The following is a 12,968-nucleotide window of genomic DNA, read 5'->3' as shown; positions in this document are numbered from 1 at the left end:
TATCAAACCTTTGACTCATAATATGAGTTTACCATTAAAGAGGGGTTTGGATTACAATTCCTCAGACACCAAACATGATATACCTACCTGCTCCCAAACAAAAGTTAACACCTATTGAATGTAATAAAGTAACCCAATGTTGGGGGGCGCTAGATGGCCGCACTTGTGTGAGGCTACGGCGGCCCCAGATCTATCATCTGGCACAATCCTGCTCATGTAAGGGTTCAGACCGCTGAATCAGGAGAAAAAGACATTAGAAACTGCAACGGTACCGGGGGAGCAACTTGGAGAGCCGCATACCATACCGCTGCTGTGAAACAGATCGATGAGCCTCGGACACTGAGAGGAGGCAACACTACCTGAGAGGGCCTATGTATGTGTGCAGCCAGCTGGGTTGGCGCAGGTGGAGACGCGGTCACACAGAGAAGTCTCACAAACCCCCATCGCTGGCACTTGAGGTACGGAGAGCACTATGAAAGAGGCAGGCCCTTCTATCACACACTAATAACTCACCCGGGGGCTTTGGAGGAAGCCAGGGGTGCTCTGGGGGCGGCCTGGAGTGAATAGAGTCGCAGGCCCCGACCCCTACTTAATGGTGGCCGCTGCGGGGACAGACGAGCAAGACCACTGACTTATTGTCAGTGAAATTGCTTTCCCTCCCTCACAGCTCCACCATTAAGTGAGGCCTTCCCCCGAGCCCCTGCACTCTCGAGTGTTGGTGTTCCGGGCCCTCCTCCACCCGCAGGTTTCACCTGCGCCTCATCCCTGGCGGTCCAGTGGACCTCTGTCTCCATTCTCTCGCTCTGCTTTTTCTCTCCTTTTTCACTCGTTTTTTTCCCTCACTTCTATCTCCTCCTTCACTCTCCTTCTGGGTCTTTCCTCCGTTTTCTGTCGTTTTCCCCTCATTTCAAGATCCCCCCTTCACTCTCCTTCTGTCTTTCCTCAATTTTTCACTCGTTTTTTACCCTCATCTCAATCTCCCCGTTTCACTCTCCTGCTGTGTCCTCTGTGTCTTTCCTCCACACTTTCTTGCACTTTTGCTGCCTTATTCACACTTTTCTCTCTCTTTTTGCCTTTTTCCTTTTGCCTTTTTCAGCCTGTTTTCCCCCCTGCTGCTGCCCCCGTGGCCCTTCCCCCCAAGCATGACCAGTGCGACCGGCCCAATCCAGCTACCCTTCCCGCTCCCGCCTCCCAGCTGTCCAGCCCTCCCCAACCCCTACTTAATGGAGGTCCATCTGTGCCCGTCTGCGACCCGACTGCGACAAGCGCCAGGAACCCTGGATCTCTGCACCGCCAACGCTATGACCCAACGGCACTCCACGCTCTCAACCCAGGCCGCAACAACAACTGCAAGCTAGCATCACCAGCCGACACCCACGGACCCTTCAGCTGTCACCACTGCCGGCACACCTGCAGCACCGCCAAGACCACGGACCCAGCGCAACCCGCCCGCAAGAACACAACGGAACCGAAGACCCTGCAATGCATCCTCCTCAACGTCCGAGCCCTCCACAAACATGCCACCGAAATCGAGAACCTCCTCGACAGCACCACCCGGCTGTAGCATTCTTTACTGAAACCTGGACCAACCCCACCTCGGGACCGGACATCGCCATCGCCATTCCCCAAGGATACAAGATCTCCAGGAAGGACCGCCCCGCCCGGGAGGAGGAATCACCATCGTGCACAAATTCCCTCTCCGCCTGAGACACTCCCAGACGAGCCCACAGACCTGATGGAACACCTTCACTTCAAGACACTGGCCAGCCCTACCTCCACCCTCCAAGGAATCCTCATCTACCGACCCCCTGGACCCCGTGGACCTTTCGCCAACTCCATCACGGACATCATCTCCCCACATGCCATCGCGTCCACCAACTACACCCTACTGGGAGACCTCAACTTCCACCTCGACAACCAACTGGACCCCAGCACCACATCCCTCCTGGACAACCTCCACAATATTGGACTCTGCCAGATCGTGACCGAACCCACGCACTCAGCAGAACACACCCTCGATCCCCTCTTCACAACAGGAAACTCCATCACCTTCAGCCACACCACCAAACTCCCATGGACTGACCATCAATACGTCCACTTCACCTTTAGAACACCCACCATCCACAGACACCAGAACCTGCTCCCACGAAGAAACTGGACCAGAATCACCAACGACCAGCTAACTTCATCACTCAGCAACTCCACCCCAACCATCGCAGAAAATGACGATACTAACACTGCAGCCCGAACCCTGCACAGATGGATCTCCGACAGTGCCAACACCATAGCCCCCCTTAAGAAAAACAACAACACCCACGCCAAGAAAGCTAGATGGTTCACCACCGAACTTCAAGAGTCCAGACGCACTTGCCGCCGCCTTGAAAAGGCCTGGAGGACACCAAATCAACAGAAGCCCGCAACAACTTCAGAGCTGCCACCACACCACACTGAAGACGATGAAGTCAATCCACTCCGGGGCCCCCATGGACCCCTGCCCCCACCATATTTTCAATAGAGCCACCGACACCATCGCACCAATGCTCTGCCACACCATCATCCGCTCCCTGGCAACCGCCTCGTTCCCCGATGACTGGAAACACGCTGAGATCAACCCCCTCCTGAAGAAACCCTCGGCGGACCCCACCGACCTCAAAAACTACAGACCCATCTCCCTGCTCTTGTTCCCAGCGAAAGTCACCGAGAAAGCCATCAACAGCCAACTCGCCACACTCATGGAAGAGCACAACATCCTCGACTCCTCCCAATCCGGCTTCAGAAAAAACCACAGTACGGAAACAGCCCTCCTCGCTGCAAAAGACGACATCCGCACCTTACTGGACAATGGAGAAACTGCAGCCCTCATCCTCCTCGACCTCTCAACGGTGTTCAACACAGTCTCTCACCGCACCCTAATACACAGACTCCACGACGCAGGGATCCAAGACAAGGCCCTCGACTGGATCCGCTCCTTCCTCTCCGGCAGAACGCAGCGGGTCAGACTCCCCCCTTTCCTCTCGAACCCTACACCTACCACCTGCGGAGTCTCCCAGGGGTCCTCCCTCAGCCCTACGCTCTTCAACGTCTACATGGCTCCGCTCGCCCCCATCGTCAGAACCTATGGACTCAACATTGGGTCATACGCAGACGACACCCAACTCATCCTCTCCCTATGCAACAAACCCAACACCACCAGACACAACTTTCGAGAGGGCATGGAAGCCATCGCCAAATGGATGAAAAACAGCTGCCTACAACTAAACACCAACAAAACGGATGTACTCATCATGGGCCCAAACCCCGACGCCTGGAACGACACCTGGTGGCCTCCGCCCTCGGAAGCCCGCCCACCCACACGGACCACGCACCCAACCTGGGAATCATCCTAGACTCAGAGCTCAAAATGGACCGCCAGATCAACTCCGTCTCGTCCTCCTGCTTCCACACCCTCCGCCTCCTAAGTAAGACCTTCAAATGGATTTCCCTCGAACACAGAAAGACCATCACTCATGCACTGGTCACCAGCAGGCTCGACTACGGCAACGCACTCTATGCCGGAATAAACAAAAACCTCACCCGCAAGCTACAGAACATCCAAAACGCCACCACAAGACTGGTCCTCAACCAGCCAAGACACTGCCACATCTCCCAGCACCTGCGCACACTCCACTGGCTCCACATCGAAGCTAGAGTCACCTTCAAGATGCTAACAAACGATCACAAGGCCCTCCACGACTCCGGACCAGCATACCTGAACAGCTGACTCAAATTCCACGCACCCCAAAGGACCGTTTGATCAGCCCAGCTCTCCTATGCCGTGGTCCCCCGCACCAGAAAGACCAGATAGGGAGGCCGCTCCTTCTCCTTTCGCGCGGCCAGAGCCTGGAACGACCTTCCGCTCCACCTCAGACAGACAACATCGCTCCCCATCTTCGCAAGAAACCTCAAAACCTGGCTCTTCGACTGACCCCCACCTTGATGGACTGGAACCTGTGACCCCCCACCCCCAGCGCCTTGAGACCCTTACGGGTGAGTAATTGCGCTTAACAAACACCTGATTGAGGCCGCAGATCGTCAGCCACAGGGGCATGGCAGCTTGGGCCTGGTGAGAGGAGAGTATCAGAGGCTCAAGGGTGGCTCAAAGCAACGGGTGACATTGGGCCCAGGTACGGTGTGCCCCCCCCCCACCCTTCAGTAATGAGAAGCATGCCAGCAGGCGCCACCTCCCCCTTGCAGGACAAACTTTCTCTGAGAGTGCACCGTAATAGGACCCGCCATAGGTGAGCAGACAAGCCCGGGCGGAGGAGGCCATATGAACATAACATCCAGGAGTAGTCTTATTTTCTGATACAAGATGACCAGCTGTAGCGACCTTCCGATCTCCTCCGGACTGCTGACGGGGAAGCCCAGGCCAGCTGCATAGCCTGTATACCTCCTGAAATAGCTCCCCTGCGTGTGGTTGCGGCCATACAGCCTGTGAATACGGAGATGAGCCACAAGTATTGATGGCGGGTGCAGAAGTATGTGCTGGATGGAACATCTCATTTAAAGCCTATCGAACTGTCAAGGCCCTTCTAAAACCCAGTAGACAGCTCCGAAAGGCACCTGGGAGATCGACTGAGCAGATAACGTAGCCTGTCTGCGGCCTAGCTATTAAGCTGGTGGCATTGAGCTTAATAGACATTGCGGATTGGCCTATAACAGAGTAAGCAGCCAACGGTCCATCACGCCCTATAGCAGCAACTAGTGGGAAAACCCACAGTAAAGAATAGCCTGCCAGACGAAGATGGGAAGAACTGAGCAACAACAGGCTAAACTGCAGTTTGAACCATAGAAAACGCCGCGATCTCAAGGTGACAGTGAACAGCATGTGGCTGACCGGTCCACTGAGGGCTCACCAGCCAATGAAGATGACCTCAAATCACTGGTAATCACAATGAAGCAAAATCTCTCCTCAATTGAAACCAAAATGGATTCGATGTGCAATTGAATAGATTTCATGGCCCAAAAGTTGGAGAAACATGATGCCCGGCTGGGCAAAGCGGAATGGAGAATCTCCAACCTGAAAGACACTTTTGCGTCCAGGAAGACACAATTGACGCAAATGACGCCAAGAACGAGGACCTGGAGGCGAGCTCTAGGCACAACAATATACGAATCCTTGGTGTACCAGAAAGTGCCAAGACTGGAAAAATGGAAGACTATGTAGAACACCTGCTGCGCACCACTTTCAGGGCTGAAGCATTCTCTACACAGCTGGTGGTGGAGAGAGCGTACCATTCCCTGGGGCCGAGACCACACCCAGGAACTCCTTCTAGACCCATAATTGCTAAGTTGCTTAACTATAGGGACTGTGATGCCGCCCTCCATTTAGCCAGAACCAAACAGCAGACCATGTTTGATGGACATACTATAGCGCTATATCCTAACTTCACACTTGCAGTACAAGAAGCCAGAAGGAAGTTCTTACTAGTCAACAGGAAATTGCTACTGGCGCAAATTGACATGAATGCAATGTTGTATCCGGCGCGCCTACGAGTCACCCATCAGGGGAAGCAGCATTTCTTCCTGAACTCGCAACAAGTGGAGGACTTCCTTAAAAGACTCAAGAATGACCAGGCCAAACGTGAAAGAGCAGGCCGAGATGATCGCTCGCTGTCCCCAATGTCAGAGAATGAATAACCATAGTATGTGGAGATAAGGACACTGTCTGGGGCGCGAGGGCTACATGTTCTGCACATTATTATTGTTGAACTCGCACAGAATGCAACCTCTGCTGGCACCCCTCTTCCATGCTCTTTTAGCCTCCTGCAAAAACAACAATTGATGGATAGAATGCAGAACAATGTCATACATTCACCCCAGTACAGAGATCTGGGCCTAAATCCATAATTTTTTTGCTCACCATGCCATTCCTGTTTGGACCCAGCCATATGCAAATCAGTCTTGACCCTCCGCTCAATAAAAACAGTCCAGCCCGAACTGCCAGGCCAGGTCCTCCCTGGACTGGAAACAAGCATCCTAGGACCGGTTTCTGGCTTTCAGTCCTCATCAGCCAGGATAGCTTGACTCCAGTAGCATGGAGAGCACGGGACCCACGTTTGGGCATACCCGTTCCACTCGGGGTGACAAATGCAAAAACAACAATTGATGGACAGAATGCAGAACAATGTCATACATTCACCCTAGTACTGAGATCTGGGCCTAAATCCATCATTTTTTTGCTCACCATGCCATTCCAGTTTGGACCCAACCATGTGCAAATCAGTCTTGACCCTGAGCCCAATGGGAACAGTCCAGCCCGAACTGCCAGGCCAGGTCTTCCCTGGACTAGAAACAAGCATCCTAGGACCAGTTTTGAGCTTTCAGCCCTCATCAGCCTGGATAGCTTGACTCCAGTGGCATGGAGAGCACGGGACCCACGTCTGGGCATACCCGTCCCACTCAAGGTGACAAATGCAAAAACAACAATTGATGGACAGAATGCAGAACAATGTCATACATTCACATCAGCACTTTTCAGCATTCCGTCCATCATTTGTTTGCGTAGCACTTTTCCCCCTAAGTGGGATGGGTATGCCCAGACGTGGGTCCCTTGCTCACTGTGCCACTGGATTCAAGCTAGCCTGGCTGGTAATACCCAGAAACCGGTCCCAGGATGCTTGTTTCCGGTCCAGGGAGGACCTGGCTAGGCAGTTCGGTCTGGACTGTTCCCATGAGGCAGAGGGTCAAGACTGATTTGCAGATGGCTGGGTCGAAACTGGGGTGGCATGGTGAGCAAAAGAACGATGGATTTAACCCAGATCTCTTGACTGGGGTGAATGTATGATTTATTCAGCATTCTCTGCATCATTTGTTTGCATAGCACTATTAGCCTCCTGAGCTCACTCTTTTGCTGTTCCTGGGCACCCCTCTCCCCCATTCCATGATCCCAGGAGGAGTTGCAATGGGTTGTGGGGCCCTCTGGTGATACCCCTGTGGGACATCCCTCAACAGTTTTTTCACATACCTCTTGGGAGGAGAGAGATTTCATACCTGACCCTCTCCTCTCTCTACCTTTTCTCTGATATCCCTTAACTCCCCTCCTTATCTCCACGTCTTTTGTTCCCCTTGTTTCCACTACTCACTGGCCGGAAGAGCAGTGAGACTTTGCTATCTTCTCCAACTCAGTAGCCATACAAGAAATCAGAATTACATGCCAGTGCAGTTGATTGATACTTTTTAGGGTTCAGGGGGGTGGGTATGATGTCCTCAACTAGTTTGGGTTGTCGTTGTGGGTGGGGGGAGGTATTAGGCAGGGGCGTAACACAGACCCCCGCAGCCCACGCAATGCGGGGTGAGGAAATTCAAATACGGCCCCATCTTTGCTTGTAACACCATTACGCTGTTGCCCTTACTCAGGGCCCTTCAACCTTCAGAGCGTTTCTTTCACGTTCTATACTGTTGCACATATTACACGACCTTTCCTATTTCCCCGAGCTAAGTCCATTCTGAGACCCGGATCGAAGCAACTAATCCCCGAGATAACCATCTATTGACCCTTGGTGACCGTTCTCGGCCTCTCCAGTTGTTTTACGAATCACCATCTTCAACACGCAAACACGTCCTGTCGTAAATTAATTTAACCAAGGAATGGCTATGCCGCCTGACCTATAGGGTCAGGTAGAGAACACGACCTTAGGGAAGGAATTTCTATTACCCATTATCCTGTATCTTGTACAAGAGAATGTTTTCTTGTGGATGATTTGTATTTTTATTGCACATTGAGGGGGTTGTTGCTTTAGGGGATTCAAGCGCTACAAAAGACTGTGAGCCACAGATTGAAGTGGCAGTCTCCTGAGAACCTACCACGGATATACTTCTAGGACAACTGTACCTAGCTGCAGCTAATAAATTGAAGTTCCTATGCCAGACAGAGTGTTCTGTGTCTCTGTAATTTGGAAGGCGAACTCAGAAGATTTCAGGCGTACCCTGCGCCGCCAGGCTTAATGAGCCCGGTTCTTCAATTTGGTGCCCTCTGTGAGGCCGCTTCAGAGGTCGTGGGTCCAGCCCGAGGATCGTGAGGAGCCCCGCAAGGAAATTCCGGAGGACGCGCACCACGTGATCGACCCCTGCATGTCGTAAGTGGACCGAAGGTTTTTTACCGTGTGGCTTCTCCCTTGCAACGGCTGAAAAGACCTGCTGCCCTGACTGCGGCCACGCTTTGGGTCCCTTGGTAATTTGTATCGCGAGACATCAGACGGACCTCTGTTGGCGTACGGAAACATCTGGTTAAGTTAAGTATAGTGGCCACTCCTTTGTCTTTGTTTTGTCTTTGTTCGACTTTTGCAAAAGCCGAAACCGAGGGGTGAGTGCAGTTTTTGTACTATAAAGTGACTAATTAATCCCTTGAAGTTTGTAAAGAAACTATTGTGGTAGCGATGCCTGGTTTCAGTAAGTTTGGAAGATGGTTTTGTTGTAATCGCGATAGGGCTTCCCGACTGGAGGACCCTTGTCCAATTCCTCCGGCCGGAACTCCCACTTATGAAGTATATTCTAAACATGGTATTGGCCCCATAGCTTTTAATGAGGCATGGGTTTGCTATACTAGGAAAGATGGTGTTTTACGATGGCCACAGAACGGCAGTTTTGAGCTCAATATTTTAGATAATTTGGAGAACACTTTGTTTAAGCGAAAAGCCCGGCCGGCTATGTTTGACTCTTTTCGCCTATGGCGTAAATAGGCCAGACAGAAAGAAATAAAACAAGCTAAAAGAGATATGAGGGATATGTCTATTTTACAAGCTGCGCAACAGTTTAAAAATAATGAAACCGATCATGCGATTGAGGTCTCAGATAGGCAACATCGTATGGCAATAGATAAATGTTATCCAGTGTTGCCAACTTCCCCTACGGAGAAAAATGTGGACCCTGAGAAGGATCCTTTAATGTCCCATCTGTTGAGATTACCCCCGCCCTATGCGCAGGGAGCTAATGTACCTTTTGGATTACCGCCCCGGAGCGAATGCACCTTTATTATTAGCACCTGCCCCGCCTGTTCCGCCTGTTGTCCCACCTGTCGCTCCCCAACCGGTTCCTGCACCCCCACCACAGCTTTCTCCGGCATTGCCGAGCTCTCCCTTACCTTCGGCTCCCTCCGTAAATGTTACTCCCTCTTCTGCCCCGCCTAATATTCTGTCTCCTGTCCTAATGACGAATTCTCCCTCCGCTCGGAGGCGAATGATTGATACTGTTTCTGGCCTTTTGTCCCTTCTCTTTGGGACATTTCAAATGACCCCTGTTCCTCCTCGTAGACAAACTCGTAGTCAGCTACCAGGTCCGGAGGAACGGGAAGTGCTAGATCTACAAGCCCGAAGGTAGATCACGAATGGCCCCCAGTATAGTGTGCAAGATATTATGGTCACCTTTCAGCAGTGGGAGGCACCAACGCAGAGATATGTTTTTGATACTATGTGTAACATTTTAAGTCAAGAGTGGGAGGATATGGGATTGGGACGAGCCCCTCAGGGCCTGCTCGATGTACAGGCCGAGTTTGATAAAGGGCTGATTGTGGGCGCAGAGGTTGAGGATGCGGTAGGAACGCTTGTCACTTTTAGAATGATGCTTGCCTGCCGGTCCTTGCCAAAACGCGATTCCTCCGTCAGGCGAAAATTAAAACACTATCCCATGAGAGAGGTTCCCCCAATGTGGAGAGAGGAGGTTGCAGCACAGGGTGGTAATCCTCTTATACCTGCTCACTTTCAACGTGTGTGGGTACACGTTCCGTGGAAACGATCTGAGGTATTGGCCCTTAAGCAGTCGTTACCGGACCCTCGTAAAAATCCTGCTGGGTACTACAAAGAGTTGTCCCAAACTGTCGATGCATGCATTATGAATTTGGCCGATATAGACATGCTAATGGGTAATGTGGTCCCACAACCGTTATGGGCTAGGATTCGGAAGGAGGACCATGTGAGGGAACTGGGGGGTGATTGGGCTGCCATACTCGCCGCGGACAGACTCCAAGTGGGTGGTGCCAAACCTGAGGCTCTAATTACAGAACTCCCAGCTAGGATCATTGCCTTACTGAAAACTATGATGCCCCCTCTGCGAGTTAATTGGGATAAGTTAGCAGCTTGTAAGCAGAAAGCGGATGAAAACGTCTCTGATTTCTTCACGCGTTTTGAGGAGACGTTCATCGATCATAGTGGTCAGGATATGAGCACAGAAGGTGGCCAACGACTGTTTGTAGACACATTTGTGTCAAATTTGGTTCCGGAAATATCTAAAAATTTGAAGAATTCCGAAAGCGCGTGGGCGGTCTCCTCTTCGGCCCAGATATTGGCTACTGCCCAGTATTATGAAAATAGGGATAAAGAGGAAAGAGAGAAACTTGATAAAAAGACCAAAGAGTTGAAAACAAAAGTTCTTTTGCAACAAGCTTATCCTCCTCGCCCTGCCCAACGTGAATATCAGCCGTCTCCACAATTCCAGAGACAGTTGCAGAGGTCTGGGCCTTTCGTTCCCTGACCCCCACTAGGCCAAAATCAATGCACTTATTGTAAAGAAGAAGGCCATTTAAAGTATAATTGCCCGGTTTTGTTACAGCGCACGAGCGGTATTCCCGCGTCACGAGGCCAGGGTGGTTATCAGTCAGCACCAAGAGGTAGAGGACGAGGTATGCCGCCTAATAACCAACGTTCCATGCCCCCTGGAAACTTCACGAATTATTTTGATCAGCTAAATGCTCAGTCTACCAACTATTACAACAGTGATTACTATACTGAGGATGAGAGCCAGAATTCCCAACCTAGCTAGGACTGCCATGGACAAAGTACAGGAGTAGTATCAGTTCCAGTGGACCAAAGTGGGCCTTATGTTGATGTGGAAGCACTAGGTGTTACAGAGCCATTCCTATTAGACACTGGTGCAACAAAGAGCTCTATGATTCACTCTAAACTCCCTGGGGCACCTTTGTCTGGCTGTACAAATGTTTCTGTAGGTTTTTCTGGCGCCCCAGTTCAAAACCCGGTTTCATGCCCTTTGCCCATTTCAATTGGTCCTTACAAATTGGAGGCCCCGCTCCTTTTAACAACCGGTTGTGGTGAAAATTTGTTGGGCTTGGATTTATTGAAGAGATTGTATGCGACATTACACTGTTCCCCTTCTGGTGTACGTCTTACCTTAGGTAAGAAATTGACCTCCCCGATGTACTTGTCTAAAGATCAGCTTCCCCCTGAATTACAATCTCTTCCAGCCACCCTCTGGGTCACCGGCCCCAATGATGTGGGCCTCCTGCGGATTCCTCCCTACATTGTAACGCTCAAGCCTAATACTAAATTTCCTCGCATTACACAATATAAAATTTCCAGTGACGGCGAAAAAGCTCTTTTGACTATAGTTCATGATTTGGTACAAAACTATGTGGTCGAAGAGACTAGGGGAAATGTATGCAATAGCCCTGTTCTGCCTGTTTTTAAACGAACCAACCCTTCTCAGCCACCTGCCTATTGTTTTGTGATTGATCTCAGAGAGGTCAACAAGATTGTGATACCTCAATTCCCTGTTGTCCCGGATATTAATGCCCTGCTGACAATGATACCAGCCTCAGCTTCCTGGTTTTCCGTCATTGACCTCAAAAATGCTTTCTTCAGTATTCCCATTGCTGAGGAAAGTAGGGATATTTTTGGCTTCTCCTTAGCAGGCCGAAGCTTCCGGTTCATGCGAGCTCCTCAAGGCTATTGTGAGAGCCCCTCCATTTATAGTCAAGCATTGAAATCACAGCTCGATACTTTGTGTTTACCACAAGGGGCCACTCTCATTCAATATGTGGATGACCTGTTAGTTGCAGCAGATTCTGAAGACACTTGTAAAAAGGCTACCATTTCACTGTTACGCCACTTATCTGACCACAACCACAAAGTTTCACCATCAAAATTGCAATATTGCTGCCAAGAGGTTACCTACCTAGGTCATCTCTTGTCAAAGGAGGGACGGCGATTGACCCCAGAACGTATCCAAGCAATTGCCCAAATGCCTATTCCATGTACGCAAAAAGAGGTGTGTGCCTTTTTAGGTATTACCTCTTATTGTAGACAATGGATCCCCAATTTTTCCCTCCTGGCAAAACCCTTGTTGGCACTCACTCTTAAAGATACACCACACCCGCTTCCATGGACTGCGGAATGTCAGAAAAGTTTCACTGATTTACGCACTGCCTTGTGCTCTGCCCCTGTGTTAGGTACTCCTGATTACAGTAAGCCTTTCACACTCTATGTTGATGAGAAAGAAGGTTGCGCGTTATCAGTTTTAACGCAACGATTTGGGGACAAGCAACGCCCCTGTGCCTATTTTTCGGCCACGTTGGATCCAGTGGCCAAGGCATTACCTAGCTGTTTGAGGGCTACAGCAGCAGCGGCAGTTTCCATTCGCCAGTCTGCTGGATTGGTATTAGATAATACCCTTATGGTCATGGTGCCGCATGCTGTAGACACCCTCCTAAATAGAACAAAGACCCAACACCTCACGAGTGCACGCCTTTCGGGGTACGAATTGACGCTCTTGGCTAGCCACATACACATTAAGCGATGTAATACCTTGAACCCGGCAACATTGCTGCCAATTCCAGTAGAAAATGACACTCAGGAGCAACACGACTGCTTCCTCCGCACGGAGGAAGAGACAAAAGGCAGAGTTGATTTAAAGGATACTCCACTCCCGGACCCGGATGGGACCTTATGGGTGGACGGTTCTTGTTTTAAGCTTCCCAATGGTGAAACAACCACAGCCTATGCAGTCACTACCTTATACACCAACAAAAAGACAAACAGCTGACTTAGGTCAAGCACTTAAATTTCCATATTTCATCCGTATAGGCATGCGAGTGCCACAACTTCCAGTATCCGCTGTTTAAAGATACTTATTTTACAACAAGTCCACAGAAAAAGGGAAGGTGCACTCTATCGCAAGTCATGCAAAAGACACTTGTAGTA

The sequence above is a fragment of the Triturus cristatus genome, chromosome 2_1, assembly GCF_964204655.1.
Source record: "Triturus cristatus chromosome 2_1, aTriCri1.1, whole genome shotgun sequence".
Lineage (NCBI taxonomy): Eukaryota > Metazoa > Chordata > Amphibia > Caudata > Salamandridae > Triturus > Triturus cristatus.
This window is presented reverse-complemented; position numbering follows the sequence as displayed.